Raw genomic sequence first — 14,150 nt, 5'->3', positions numbered from 1 at the left:
CCTGTGAACCAAAAGGTCGCTGGTTTGATTCCCAGTTGGGCACATGCCTGGGTTGTGGGCCAGGTCCCCAATGTAGGGGGGCATGTGAAAGGCAACCACACATTGATGTTTCTCTTTCTCTCTTTCTCCCTCCCTTCCCCTCTCTCTGAAAAATAAATAAATAAAATCTTTTAAAAAGAAGAGTTAAAAGCATACAGATAGTAGCTGAAGCCATGGGTGTCATGAGAACTCTCAAAGAGGGAGTATTGCATGAAGACAGACAGAGCAAAGACAAAACCCTGAAAAACACTTAACTCATGCCTTCATATCAAAATGGTAATAAAACCCTGTGGATTCTACCTCCTAATATATTTTAATAGGCTCTACTTTCCTATGTCCCTACTGCTATTACCCAAGTCCAGGCTACCTCTAGATCTAGCCTGGATAAGTGCAACAGTCTCCTAACTCCCTACCTCCTGTCTTGTACCCTCAGGTCCACTCTCTAATTGCATCCAGGGTGATCGTTCCAAAATACAAATAAATATATGTTTATTCAGTCAACAAACATTTACTAAATGCCTACCAGTGAGTGAACAAAGCAGACACATATATACCCTCACAAAGATTACAGTGCCAGACAATAAACAAGTAAAAAAAATATATATTTCAAGAGAAGTGCTTTGAAAAAAAAACAGGTTGCTGTAAGACAGAGAAAAGAATAATTGGAGGTGGTGACTATATTAGAGGAGAAAAAGATGAAGGTAACATCCGAGCAGGTGAGTGTGATAGTTGACAGTCTGCAGCACAAGGGTCATTTCGTCACTGGGAAGGGATGGCCCTCATCAGCGACGATGGTGGTTATCAAGACGAACAAAGATGTGTGAGTGAGAGAAGCAATGAGCCAAGAGTTAACAGCAACTGCAGAAAGAGAATGCCTCTAAGAGCTGCTGAGAGCTAAGTCAATTGAATGTGTCTGGAAGGATCAGTAGAAGGCACACTGTAAAGAGTAATTAAAGAGAAAGGGTTAGAACAGTTACTGTGGATAACTCGGTGGCTGAAATCACACCAAAAGGCAGAGTCCTGGAACCTGACGGTGTAAAGAAGGAGCTTCTACAAAGGATAAGAACATTCCTTGCTCAGCATGCCAGCCTTTAAGAGTGAATTAGATTGTGTTTTATGATTTTATTTTTGAAAATACAACTTGCCATAAATTAGAAATCAATTTCCCAATAGAATCCTTTTTTGTATGATGGTATATAGTTTTCAGTAATAACGTATACACTGTATTGTTTTCCTCCAAATGTTATTTTAATAAATGTCTCATGAGCTAAAAAAAAAGAAAGATGGAAGTGTTTCTTTAACAGGACAAGACTAAAATCCTGATCATCAGCAAATGAATTGGGAGGTGGGGCAATCAGACTGAGTTAAATTGTTCAAAAGGTCGTTGTATTGTTTAAGACAAGAATAAAGGCATTGATTCATTTAGACTTTGGTAAGCAAACGTGATAAAACTCCAAAAAAGCTATTAAAGAACAGAAATAGAATAAAAAACAGGAATAGAACTTTTAAACCTTTGGCTAAATACTTCCAGAATGATTTAGAAAATTGCGTCAGTAGTTCAAAATCTCCCCACAAAAGAAAAATATATTAGATGGCTTTACAGGTGAGTTCTGCCAAACATTCAAAGAATAACAGATCATTTCAATCTTATACAATCTTTTTCAGAGAAGAGAAAATGGAATACTCCCCAAGTCAGAATAATCTTGATATCAAAGCTAAAAAGACTGTACAAAAAAAGAATATTACAGACTAGTCTCACTCATACACAAGGATGTAAAAATCCTAAACAAAATAATAGGAAACCAGATCTAGCAATGTATTAAAGATATAAATGTATATCTCATGGCCAAATCGTACTTGCCCCAATAATGCAAAGTGGTTTAACATTAGAAAATCTAAAAACGTCAGATTAAAGAGAAAAACAATATGAAACTGATTCATTATTATTTTTTTTATTTTAAATTTTTAATATTTTTATTCCAGAGAGAAAAGAAGGGAGGGGGAGAGAGAGAGACATCAACATGAGAAACACCAAGTGGTTGCTTCCCATGTGGGTCCTGACTGGGGACTGAATTCGCAAGCCAGGCATGTGTCCAGACAGGCAATCGAACCCAGGTCAACGCTCCAACCACCCAAGCCACCCTGGCCAGGGCCTATTAGTGATTTAAAAAAAAAAAAACCTCTTAGCAAACTAAGAAAAAGAGAGTTTCTTAAGCTGTTAAAGGGTATCTACCAAAATCCTGTGGCAAACACTGTTTAAATTAAATTTATATTGTGAAAATGTTCAAGCATATATAAAATTATAGTGACTGGCATAATTAACTCCCATGCACCCATCATATACCCATCATCCAGCTATAACAATTACGATATACAAACTTTATCCTTAATTGCAAACCATATCAGAAGTATTCTCTTTAAAACTGAGAACAAGAAAACAGGGCCTTACTTCTTTCAGCATTGTACGAGCACAGTGGAGCCAAAAGAAAAGAAAGTTCGAAGACTAGATAGGAAAAAATTAAACTGTTATTATTCACACATGATATAACTGTCTACAAAGAAAACCCAAAATGACCTATAGACAAATTATTATATATGAATAAGAGAGTTTGGCAAGACTGATAATTATGAGATAAATACTCTTAAAAATCCATTGCATCAAAAAGATAATTTACAATAGCAACAGAAATAGAAAGGTACTGAGGAATAAATCTGATAAAAGTTGTGCAAGGCCTGTACAGAAAAAAATTACTAAAATGTTATTAAAAAACATTTTAAAAGACCTAAATAAATGGAAAGAAATCTCCACTCTTAGATTGGATGTCTCATGACTGTCTTCTCAAATTAATCCACAGATTCAGTGCAATCATAATAAAAAGTTCTATCAGGCTTGGGTATACAACTTGGTGAGCTTATTTTAAAATTTATATAGACAACAGAGGCCCCCCCAAATCGTAAAGACACATGTGAAGGAAAATAAGAAGGTGGAGGAATTTGTCATATCAGATAGTATCATATTTTTCAGACTATATGATGCACGGGACCATAAGACACACCTAGGTTTTAGAGGAGGAAAATAGGGAAAAAAATTTTGAAGCAAAAAATGTGGTCCTGCTCCTGCCTCCTGTGACCCCGCTCCACTGCCTCCCCCCTGAACCCCCAGGGAGCCAGGTAAGCTACATTTGGACTGTAAGATGCACCTCCATTTTCCTTCCAAATTTTTTTTTGGGGAAAGGTGCATTTTATAGTCAGAAAAACACGGTAAGTCTTATTACACAACTGTGGTAATTATGACAGTGAGGTAAGTGGCCTAGTGTTAGATAAACTTGCTAGAAAAACAGAATAGTCTGAAAACAATACTAGTATGACAAAGGTGGCCATGCACACCACTAGTTTGCAAAAGACAAACTAATCAATAATGAAACCAGGAAAACTGATTATCTATATAGAAATATACAAAATCTGAGTCCTACCTCACCTCATACAGAAAAATTAACTCTGGTGAAAACCAAGTCTTGGAAAATGTTAAGGAAAAAATATAAGCAACTTGAGATGGGAAAGGACTTCTTAAGCATGACATACTAATCAAAACCATACCAAGCATTAAAAAAAAATAAAGAGCATGAATTCAACTAGATTAAAATTAAGAATTTAAATTCATCAAAAGACATTACAAAGAAAGTGAAGACAAGGCAAAACCCAGTGTTTACAATACATGTACATCAAATTATAAGTATCCAATATTTATTAAGAACATAAATAAGTTAAGAAAAATAGATTATTATAAACTTTTAAAAGGCAAAAGTCATGAATAGCAGTCTTACAGAAGAGGAAACATGAAGGCTGAAAAACCATATAAAAAAGTTCAGTCTCAGCCCTAGCCAGGGAGCTCGTTTGGTTAGAGCGTCGAGCCGATGCACCAAGGCTGTGGCTTCGGTCTCTGGTCAGGGCGCGTACAAGAATCAAGCAATAAATCCATAAATAAGTGGAACAACAAATCGATGTTTCTGTCTCTCTCTCTCTCTCTCTTTTCCTCTAAAAACATCAATAAATTTGTAAAAGTTCAATCTTATTGTTTATTAGGAAAATGCAAAGTAATATCACAATGAGACATCAAATTCATTCACTGAACTGGGTAAAAATTAAGAATGTGGAAAAAAGAGAACTCTTAAGAGGCTCTATCGACAGAGGTAGCTGGGCACCTAGAGTAAAGAGAACTCTTAGATGCTGAAAGTGTAAATTGGTACAACCAAAACACTATTTTGTAAACTTGAAAATGTGTATAGCCTTCAACCCAGCAATTTTGGTCTAGAGAAACCTCTGCGTTTGCCAAGAAGGGATAGGCATAAGACTTAGTAAGACTATTTGAAGAATACCCAGCTCTATACAGCTGTTGGGAGAATTAAATTACATATCAAGTGCATAACAGTGCATTACATAACAATGCCTCAACTTAGTGTGTCAACATTCACTTACTGCCTATTTTCCATGAAGTACTCCTTACCTCAATGATATTTAACATCTCCCAGACCAAGACTGTGTTTTATCTTGTCCAGAGAATAAACTTTCAGTCTTCTACCAGGTTGGAACCCATGACACCTACGACTATTGGGAAGTTAAAGAGAATCTGGGAGCCTAACAGATTCTTATCACTCTTTCAACCTATTTTCCGGTTCTCAGCCCCACCTTTATCATATCCAGAGGTTCTTGGTGCCTCCGATTCCTAACCTGCGTGTACCTCTGTCTGTGTTTGTCTGTGAGAAAGAGCTTGAGAGAGCATGGTTTGTAGGGAAAATCGGCTTGCCTTTCCCTTTCTCCCAGGCCACTTTAGTTTTCTGGGATATGCAAAGTCAGTTACCACTGTTCCAAACATTTTTCAACTTCCCAAAACTTATTCCTGTTTCTCCTCTCCTTTGCTCTATGTCCTTATGAGTTTGCACTTAAAAAAATTCATTTATTATTGTTTTTGTGGGGTTAGTGTTGGTAAAAGGGGGTGAGCAATTCACCAGGTCTCCCTCTTAACTGTGAGGCAGTAGAATAGTGTCAAGAACGCATCCCTAGGCTGCCTTGGCTCTACCACTTTCAAGTTGTATGACCTTTGTTAGATTACTCAAGCTCTCATCTTCTTCATTTCAGCATTTATAAATCAAAGGTAGGAGCATCTACTTCATTAATTTATGAGGATTAAATAAATCAATATTTGAAAGCTTAGAACTTTATTGGCTAATATTATTTGAGGAAATTCTTCAACACGAAAGTCAGAGAACAAAATAAATAGTGAACACCACTCAGAGGAAATAGAGACCATGCAAAGGGAACACAAGAAAACTTCCTCCACAAACCTGTATTTTATAGTCTTAGAAAAATAAAAGAAAATACTGCATCCATTAAAGAAGAGATTATAACAACAGGAAAACTTTAAACTAAAGGAAAACATTAAAACAGCAAAAAATGTTAAATTCATACATGAAAGATACAGTTGAGAAAACTATCCTAGAAAGCAGAACAAAAAAACACAGTTGAAAAAATAGAAGGGAAAATAAAAGAAAATGAAAGAAGCCGTTCATTAGGTCCCACATCTGAACAACAGAAGATCCATCTCAAGAGGGAGGAGGAAAAAAATGCAGGAGAAATAATAAAAAATCTAATACAAACAAAAAAAAACTTTCTCAGAACTAAAGGGGTTTAGTTCCCAGAAAGGGACCAACTGCTCAGTACACTGAGAGAGAAAAGCAAAAAGGAAAAAACTCACGGAAGAGCACTTCATGGTAAAATTTCAAATTTTCAGGAAAAAAGAGGTCTTAGAAGCTTCCAACAGAACACTTTGCAAACTTTCTTTGTTACTGATTCGTTTGCCTGTTTTATGTGAGGGCAGGGGCAATGTCCACCCTCCACACAGCTACATCCAGTGCCAAACGCAGTACCTGGAAAAGGGCAGGTGCATAGTATTTGCTGAACCAATATTGTGTAATTTTTGAACATACACTAATCTCTCCACATATTATACATCCTCGGAAATCCCTCGTTATTTGTCGTGGGCATTTTAAGGCTGACAAAGTCACTGCATGGATTAGATCGATGAATCTGAAAATGAATACTTTTTTTTTTTTTAGATTTTCATTATGCTTTCAGATAAGGTCCTCAAGGTTTGGAGTTGAAAAGCCCCAGATTTGAATCCTGGTCTGACTCACAAGCCCTGTGACCTGAGATCACTCGATCCTTTCAACAGAGATTGACCGACCACCATCCAGCCTTGAGGCAGGGGTGCTTGCAGGGAAGGGGCACTTTGGTGATAAATACAAAATAGTCCTTTCCCTCCTGACTTCATGACTAAATGGGCAGATGGGCAAGAAACAAATTTACCACAACCTCCTGATGGGTCATTCCCCATCCTCGCGAGCCCGTTTTCCCCACAGCTTCAAAATACTGTTTCAAAGTGATCATCGGTTCAACTGTCTTCATTATGGAGTCCTTCAGGGCTTCCCCTGTGCCCTCGGGATAAGTGGCCATTGAGTTCTGTGAGCGACTCTTGTGGGACCAAGGAATGAGCTTTGCAGGCCATCCTCTCGTTGCAGCCACACCAGGAGGAAGACTGAGCAAGCGCGACCTGGCTCCTCCCTACACCCCTAATTTCACATCCTCAGGCCCACAGCAAGCTTGCATTCCTGCTTTCCCCAACCGTCCCCCTCCTCCAATTCAATCGAGGTTTAATTGACATGTAGTAAATTTCACATATTTGAAGAGTGCCATCTGATGAGTTTTGACATGAGTATACGCACATGAACCCGTGACCAGAATCAAGATAATGAACATATCCATCAACCTCAGAAGTTTCCTCCTGTCCCTTTGTAGTCCTGCTTATTGTCCCTTTGCCTTCCCCGCTACTATCACTGACCTGCTTTCTGTCACCATAGATTAGATTTCATTTTCTAGTGTTTTATATAACCAGAGTAAATTCTTTTTTCTTTTCCTTTTTTTGCACAGGGCTATCCAATTGTTGAAAAGATCGCCCCCATTAAATTGCCTTGGCACTCGTGTTGAAAATCAGTTAGCTATATTTGTATGGGTCTATTTCCGGACATTCTGTTCTGTTCCATATATCTATCTGTCTCTATCTTTATGCCCCTACTGCACGTTTTTTGCGTTTTTTTTTAAGATTGTATTTATGTATTTTTAGAGATGGGGGAAAGGAGAGAAAATGAGGGAGAGGATGAATCAATGTATAGTTGTCTCTCCTGTGCCCTCCACTGGGGACCTGGCCCACAACCCAGGCATGTGCCCCGACTGGGAATCGAACCGGTGACCCCTTTGGTTCACAGGCTGGCACTCAGTCCACTGAGCTATACCTGTTTTTTTTTACCCCCTCACCCAAGGACATGCTTATTGATTTGAGGGAGCAGGGAAGGAAGGGAGAGAAACATTGATCATTGCCCCCAAGCGGAGACCTCTCCTACACACGCAAGCAGCTGAGCCACACCGGTCAGGGCTCCGGTTTGTGTGTTTGGTAGCAACATTCAGTTCACTGCAGCTGTATAACCAAGACTTTCTCTTTTTTGTTGGCTTCTGTTTTTTGTCTGCTGCTCTCAGCTCCTATATTTTAGACCCCTTACAATTCCTTGCCACCTAGGCATCCCCAACATGACCATAAAGAAGAGTGAGAAAGGGAGAGGGACAGATCGATAAGACTTTAGAGTGCGTCTGCTAGCAAGACAGCCTTATGTAACTTAATGTAATCACAAAATCGCATCCCATTACTTTTGGCATATTTTATTGGTCAGAAAAAGAAAGTCCCTGGTCCTGTCCACACAAGGGAGTGGACACCCAGAGGCCTGAACACCAGGAGGTGGGGACAATGGTGTCACCTTAGAATCTGTCCTCTACAGGTAGCATAAGTTCACCAACTATGTTTTTTTTTTCAAAGTTGTTTTTGATTATTCTAGGTGATCTTCTGCATTTCCATATAAATTTTAGAACCAGCTGTAAATTTCTACCAAAAAAGCCTGCTGGGGTTTTGATTGGGATGGCATCAGATCTACAGATCAGTTCGGGTAGGAATAACGCCTTAACACTGTTGAGTCTTCTGATCCGTGGTCCTGGTGCATTGCTCCATTTATATCGGTTTTCTTTAATTTCTATCAGCAATGCTTTCTAGTTTTCAATATACAGATCTTCAGGTCATTTTTCCAATTTATCCCTAAGCATTTTATATTCCTGATGCTATTTAAATGGGATTATTAAAATTTTTAATTTCACTTAAAAGGGCTTCATCGGTAAACTGGGAAAAGTACGAAACCAAGGTTGTCCTGTGCTTACTGTAACTAAGAAGGCAAGCATGTTAAATAAAGAAGACTGTTAGCGCTCCCATTTGTCTTCCAAGCAAGTCCTGCTCCCTAAGTCTTATCAGCAACAAAGCTGACATCTTGTTCTTCATCCAACTATCTACTATCTATATCTCTTTTTCAGTTGGTTCTGAACTGGTGTAGGGAAGAGGGTATGATTTATTAACCCCCTAAGACCTCAACAACTGGTGAAACCTACTCATGTTTCAAAACTCAGCTCAAGGCTTCCTGCCTACATGACAATTTCCTGACATTCCCTCCCATGGGTCCCTGCTTGCACTTCCTGCGGTGCATGTGGCAATGCTTAGCTGTTCTCCTTTGTCAGTGTAGCTTTTCCCCTTCCTCCTTCTCCTCTCTCTAAACATGTAAAGGTCTCAAAAGCATAAAGAAAAAAACATAACTTTTTGCCTTACCAAATATCAGAACACACTGCCCTGGCCGGGTAGTATGTTCTAAGTTCAGTTGCTTAGAGCATTGTCCCGCATCTGCCAAGGCTGAAGGATCGATCCCCAGACAGGTCACATACAAGAATCAACCAATTTGTGGGCCAGGTGCCCAGTGGGGGTCATGCTAGAGGTAATTGATGTTTTTCTCACACATTGATGTCTCTCTCCCTTTCTTTCTCCCTCCCTTCCCCTCTCTCTAAAAATAATTAAAATCTTCCCTGGCTGGTGTGGCTCAGTGGGTTGAGTGCCAGCCTGAGAACCAAAGGGTCTCTGGTTGGATTCCCAGTCAGGGCACATTCCTGGGTTGTGGGCCAGACCCCCAGTAGGGAGTGCTCGAGAAGCAACCACACATTGATGTTTCTCTCCCTCTCTTTCTCCCTCCCTTCCTCTCTCTCTAAAAATAAATAAATAAATAAAATTAAAAAAAATAAATAAAATCTTAAAAAAATAATCAACCAATGAATGCATACATAAATGCAACAACAGATTGATATTTCTCTGTCTCTCTCTCTGTCATCTGTCTCTGTCTTTGTCTCTCTTTCTCTTTCTTCTCCCTTTCCTCGCTCTAAAATTAATTTTTTTAAAAGAAATATCAGAACATACTCTAAGCCATTTAACTCAATAGGTAAAGGGAAGAATATTGACCATTGGAATAAAACAGGAATCCAAACACAAAACAAACAAAAAAAGAAAACCATCATTTATCTTTGTAGCCCTGATGCCTACAATGTCAGGCACACAGTAGGTATTCAGTAAGCGCTTGCCAAATGAATTATTATGATGACAAAATGGCATGATTTCAGTCTTAAAAAAGATATTAGTTCATTAGGTAATAGTTAATGAAATAACAGAAAATATTAAGATTATAACTGTATAAAATGTGTATACATTGAAAAGTAATATGTAATATAAATTGCCATTGTGTTTGGTATCTTTTTAAAAATTTAATCTCTATTGTATTTTTTCCATTACCATTTAGTCCCCTTATTTGGTCTTTGTTAACAAGAATTTTAAAACTCTTCTTCATTATTTCTGATGTCTGAATTGGCCCTCCCACTCACAAACACTGGGTTGAGGGTAGGGGATTAATGTTGTATGAGACGCTGAGACTCTGAGGGAAGCCAAGTAAAGGCAGTTGGAGAAAGCAGGAGTAAACATGAGAAAAACCATCTCCAAATGCCAACCAAGTTCAGGGAACAGTAACAAGGTCAAGGAAAGAGATCACAGAGACTGGAATTTAGAACAGGATCTCTGGAAGAACAAAGTGCAGGGTGGAGGGGAATTCAAGCATTGCTTCCTTGAATATCTGTGGGAGACTACAGATTTCATTTGTTTAACACACATTAAAGAACACCTACTTCCTGTCAGACAAGGAGTGCAGCAGTCCGACGGAGATGAATATGACAAAGTCCTGATTATAGTTGATAGGCTTACGTGATTAAAGCATGTGAAAAGTTGTTGTTCCAGGAACTGGAACACGTGACCTATGTGAATCCAAGAGGGTGACGAGCAGTTCAACCTTTGGGCTCCAGCGGTCTGCAAGCGATGGTATCTGAGCCATGTGTTCCAGGGAGGGAACGTCTGTGATGCAGATAAAGAATAGTTGAGCAGTAGATAAAGAAACACTAGGAAAATCGAAGTTGGACTACAACTCTTATCTAATTAACCTTTTCCCAAACCCTTACCTACCCTTTTCTTCTCCTTATAAAAAGGTTGGCTCGAGATAAGATGTTAAGATGGTTTTTGGGGTACATAACCCCATCTTCTCAGATCGCCCACATCTGAATAAAGCACCTATAAAGATCCAATCTGTCCTGGCTGGTGTGGCTCAGTGGATTGAGTGGCAGCCTGCAAACTAAAAGGTCACCTGTTTGATTCCCAGTCAGGGAACATGCCTGGGTTGGGAACCATGTTCACAGTTGGCGGCATGCGAGAGGCAACCAATTGATGTATCTCCCACATTGGTGTTTCCCTCTCTTTCTCCCTCCCTTCCCATCTCTCTAAAAATAAATAAATAAAATCTTAAAAAAAAAATCCAAAGACAGCACAAACACTGACTTTTCCTGTTTCAGCCATAAGCAGGATAAATACAAAGATACCTAGGCCTATTACAGTAAAAGTGTTGAAAACAAAGAGAAGATACTAAAATCAGCCAGAAGAAAAAGGATTAGTAAAGGGTTCTATGTCAGTAAAGGGGTCTCAGAGAAACAGAACCAATGGGATACACAGAGAGGGAGAGCTAAAAGGAGATAGGATTGGCCTCATGCAGTTAGAAAAAGTCGTACAGTATGCCATCTGTAAGCAAGAGAACCAGTTTGAATCCAAAGTCCTAAGAACCAGGAGGCTGCTAATGTTAAGTCCTGGAGTCCAAAGCCCTGAGAATCAGGAGCTCTGATGTATAAAGGATGTTGCAGTTCAAGAAGAGAGAAAATTTGCCCTTCCTTTGCCTTTTCGTACTATCTGGACCTTTCATGGATTGGATGATGCCTGCCCACATTGGTGGAGGTAGATCTCTTAACTCAGCCTACTGATTCAAATGCTAATCTATTCCAGAAACACCTTCAAGACACACCTAAAATAATGGTTTTTCATTGATCTATCCAGTCAAGTTAACACAAAATTAACCATCACTTCTTCAAGGGAATTGATAGCTGAATTCCCAACAGAACAATGGAAGCTAAAAGGCAATAGAATAACATCTTCACAGTTGAAATAAAAACATACATCAGATTACATTAACTATTAAAATTGTCCTTCAAAAATGGAAGGACCCAATCCTTGCTGGTGCAGCTCCATGGATTGAGTGCCAGCCTGCAGGCCGAAGAGTTGCCAGTTTGGTTTCCGGTAAGGGCACATGCCTGGGTTGTGGAACAGGTCTCTGGTTGGGAGCACGTAAGAGGCAGCTGATTGGTGTTTCTCTCACACATCAATGTTTCTTTCCCTCTCTTTCTCCCTCCTCTCCCCTCTCTCTAAACATAAGTAAATAAAATCTTAAAAAGGGACACGATTCAAAAATGGGCAAAGGACTAGAATAGCTATTTCTCCAAAGAAGATGTATAATGGCCAATAAGCACATGAATAGATGGTCAATACCACTAATCATTAGGAAAATGCAAGCCCAAATCACAGTGAGATACCACTTCATACCCCTTAGGGTGGCTGGTATAAAAAACCAGAAATCAACAAGTGTCCCCAGTGAGGATATGGAGAAATTGGAACACTGGTGCACTGTTGGTGGGAACGAAAAATGGTGCAGCCACCGTGGAAAACAGTATAGTGGTTCCTCAAAAAAGTAAACACAGAATTACCATTATGACCCAGCAATTCCACTTCTGGGTTTTCAGCCAAAATAACTGAAAGCAGAGTCTCAAAGAGATATACATACATTCACATTCATAGTAACATTATTCACAATAGCTGACTGCTTATTAGAACGGTTTTAATCACTAGCTATGTACTGATGGCTTCCAATCGCTCTACAGTCCACATGCATTACTCTCAAATAGTTTGTCACCTTCCTCCTTTCAATAAATCATGAATCTGCTTCTTCTGTATTCATTGGCTCAGTGGCACTACTATCTACTCAGCTTCCCAAGTCAGAAAGCTGAGAGCCTTCCTAAAGAGTCTGCCTCATGCCTCTCACTCTCCATATCCACTTTCCCCAAGTTCTGCTTTTTCGACTATCTGAATATCTCTTGTGCTTGTTTCTTCTCTCCAACTGCACTATCACTACCCAAGTTCAAGCCTCCTCATCTTTTACTTGGACTATTGCAATAAAACTCTTAACTTCCCTTCAGCAGAACTTCAGCTTCAACCTCTCCATCACACTAGCGCCAGCATAACTGACACAGATCAGACGGTGCGATCCCCTTGTACCCGCGGGATAAACTCTAAACTCCGTAGAATGCCATTCAAGTCTTGTCCTGTCAGGGACTGGTGCTTGCCTCTATAGTCCAACCTTACCACATTTACTGCCTCTCTCATCCTTTAAAATCTAAGATTACTGAAATTTCTTGTAATTCATCCAAACCAGTCATGTTTGGGTTTGTTTTTTTTTTCCTTCTGTGCCTTTGAACATGATGAGAAAACCTGGAATACCTTCTTTCACCTTGTTCATTTATAAAACTCTTGTTCGTTCTTTATGAGACAACTACTTCCTCTAAGTAGCTTCTGTTGATTAATTAAAATTAATTAATTAATTAATTAATTAAAAGTAATTAACTAATTACTTTTTAGAAAGAGGGGAAGGAGGGAGAAAGAGGAGAGAAACATTGATGTGAGAGAGAAACACCAATAGGTTGCCTCGCGTTCGCACCCCAACTATGAATTGAACCTGCCATCTTTAGGTTTGTGGGACGATGCCCAACCCACTGGTGAACCACACCAGTCAGAGACAGTGTATACATTCTCATGTATACACATGAATGTACACACTCAAAAGCTACCTTGTCATATGTGTGGCCCTGAGTTTACAAGTAAATGTTTCAATGGCCAGAACTCGTGTGTTTCATCTTAACATTTCCTAGCACAAAACAGGGCTCCAGAAATGTTTGTTAAACTTGTACAAACAGTTTGTAACACAATTGTTAGTTTTTCTGTCTGACTCTGTCCCTCTTCTCCTTAAAGATTTGCCACTAGCTTCTGGAGAATGAAGTCAACATAGAGGAAAATAGAGCCAAGAGATGGAGGAAAAAAGAGGAGGCATGTGTCCTATAATGGTGCTGATCAGTCTGATGTCCCTACTTGCTGGTCACCCCCTCACACACGCCAGGAGTAGGCACACGAACCATTTTGGCTGGTGTAACACACCCCCAGTGACTGATTCAAGGATGACAGGAACGTGACACAAATGGTGGGGAAATGAAGTAGGAGGAAGGCCATAGGCACTTGCCCGAAATACACAAAACAGTGGAGTTCCCATCAGAAAGGAGTCCTATCACCCAAAGAAGGAATAAGGGAAAGCATTTGGGTAGACAAAGATGATAGCTACCATAATCTATGGCAAGGGAACAATGTGTCTACTATCCCTTTGTCCTTCCCTAAGCTCCTGCTCACGCTTCACGGTCTATCCTAAAATTCATCACTGATGTAAAGTCTTTCTGACTCTCCATGGCAAAAGTTGTTTCCCTTTTTAAGCTCCTGTGATTTTACACCTGCTCGCAGGTGTAATGAAGTTAGACAGGTCTGGATTCAAATTCTAGCTTTTCCACTCTGGAACTATGTGTTACTTAACCTCTTTGAAGCGGACTCATCTTTCCAATGGGTATATCACTATCAACCTCAAAAGACTGTTGCTGGGGGTGAAAGATGTCCATATAAAGTGACT

At 39.4% G+C, this 14,150-nt stretch overlaps 1 pseudogene; it reads left to right on the top strand.

Annotated features, from left to right (window-relative positions):
- Positions 1-830: 830 nt before the first annotated feature.
- On the top strand, positions 831-1,134 carry LOC112299416 (transcription and mRNA export factor ENY2 pseudogene; annotated as a pseudogene).
- The last annotated feature ends 13,016 nt before the right edge of the window (positions 1,135-14,150 follow it).

This window comes from Desmodus rotundus, chromosome 3, assembly GCF_022682495.2.
Source record: "Desmodus rotundus isolate HL8 chromosome 3, HLdesRot8A.1, whole genome shotgun sequence".
Lineage (NCBI taxonomy): Eukaryota > Metazoa > Chordata > Mammalia > Chiroptera > Phyllostomidae > Desmodus > Desmodus rotundus.
This window is presented reverse-complemented; position numbering and strand designations above follow the sequence as displayed.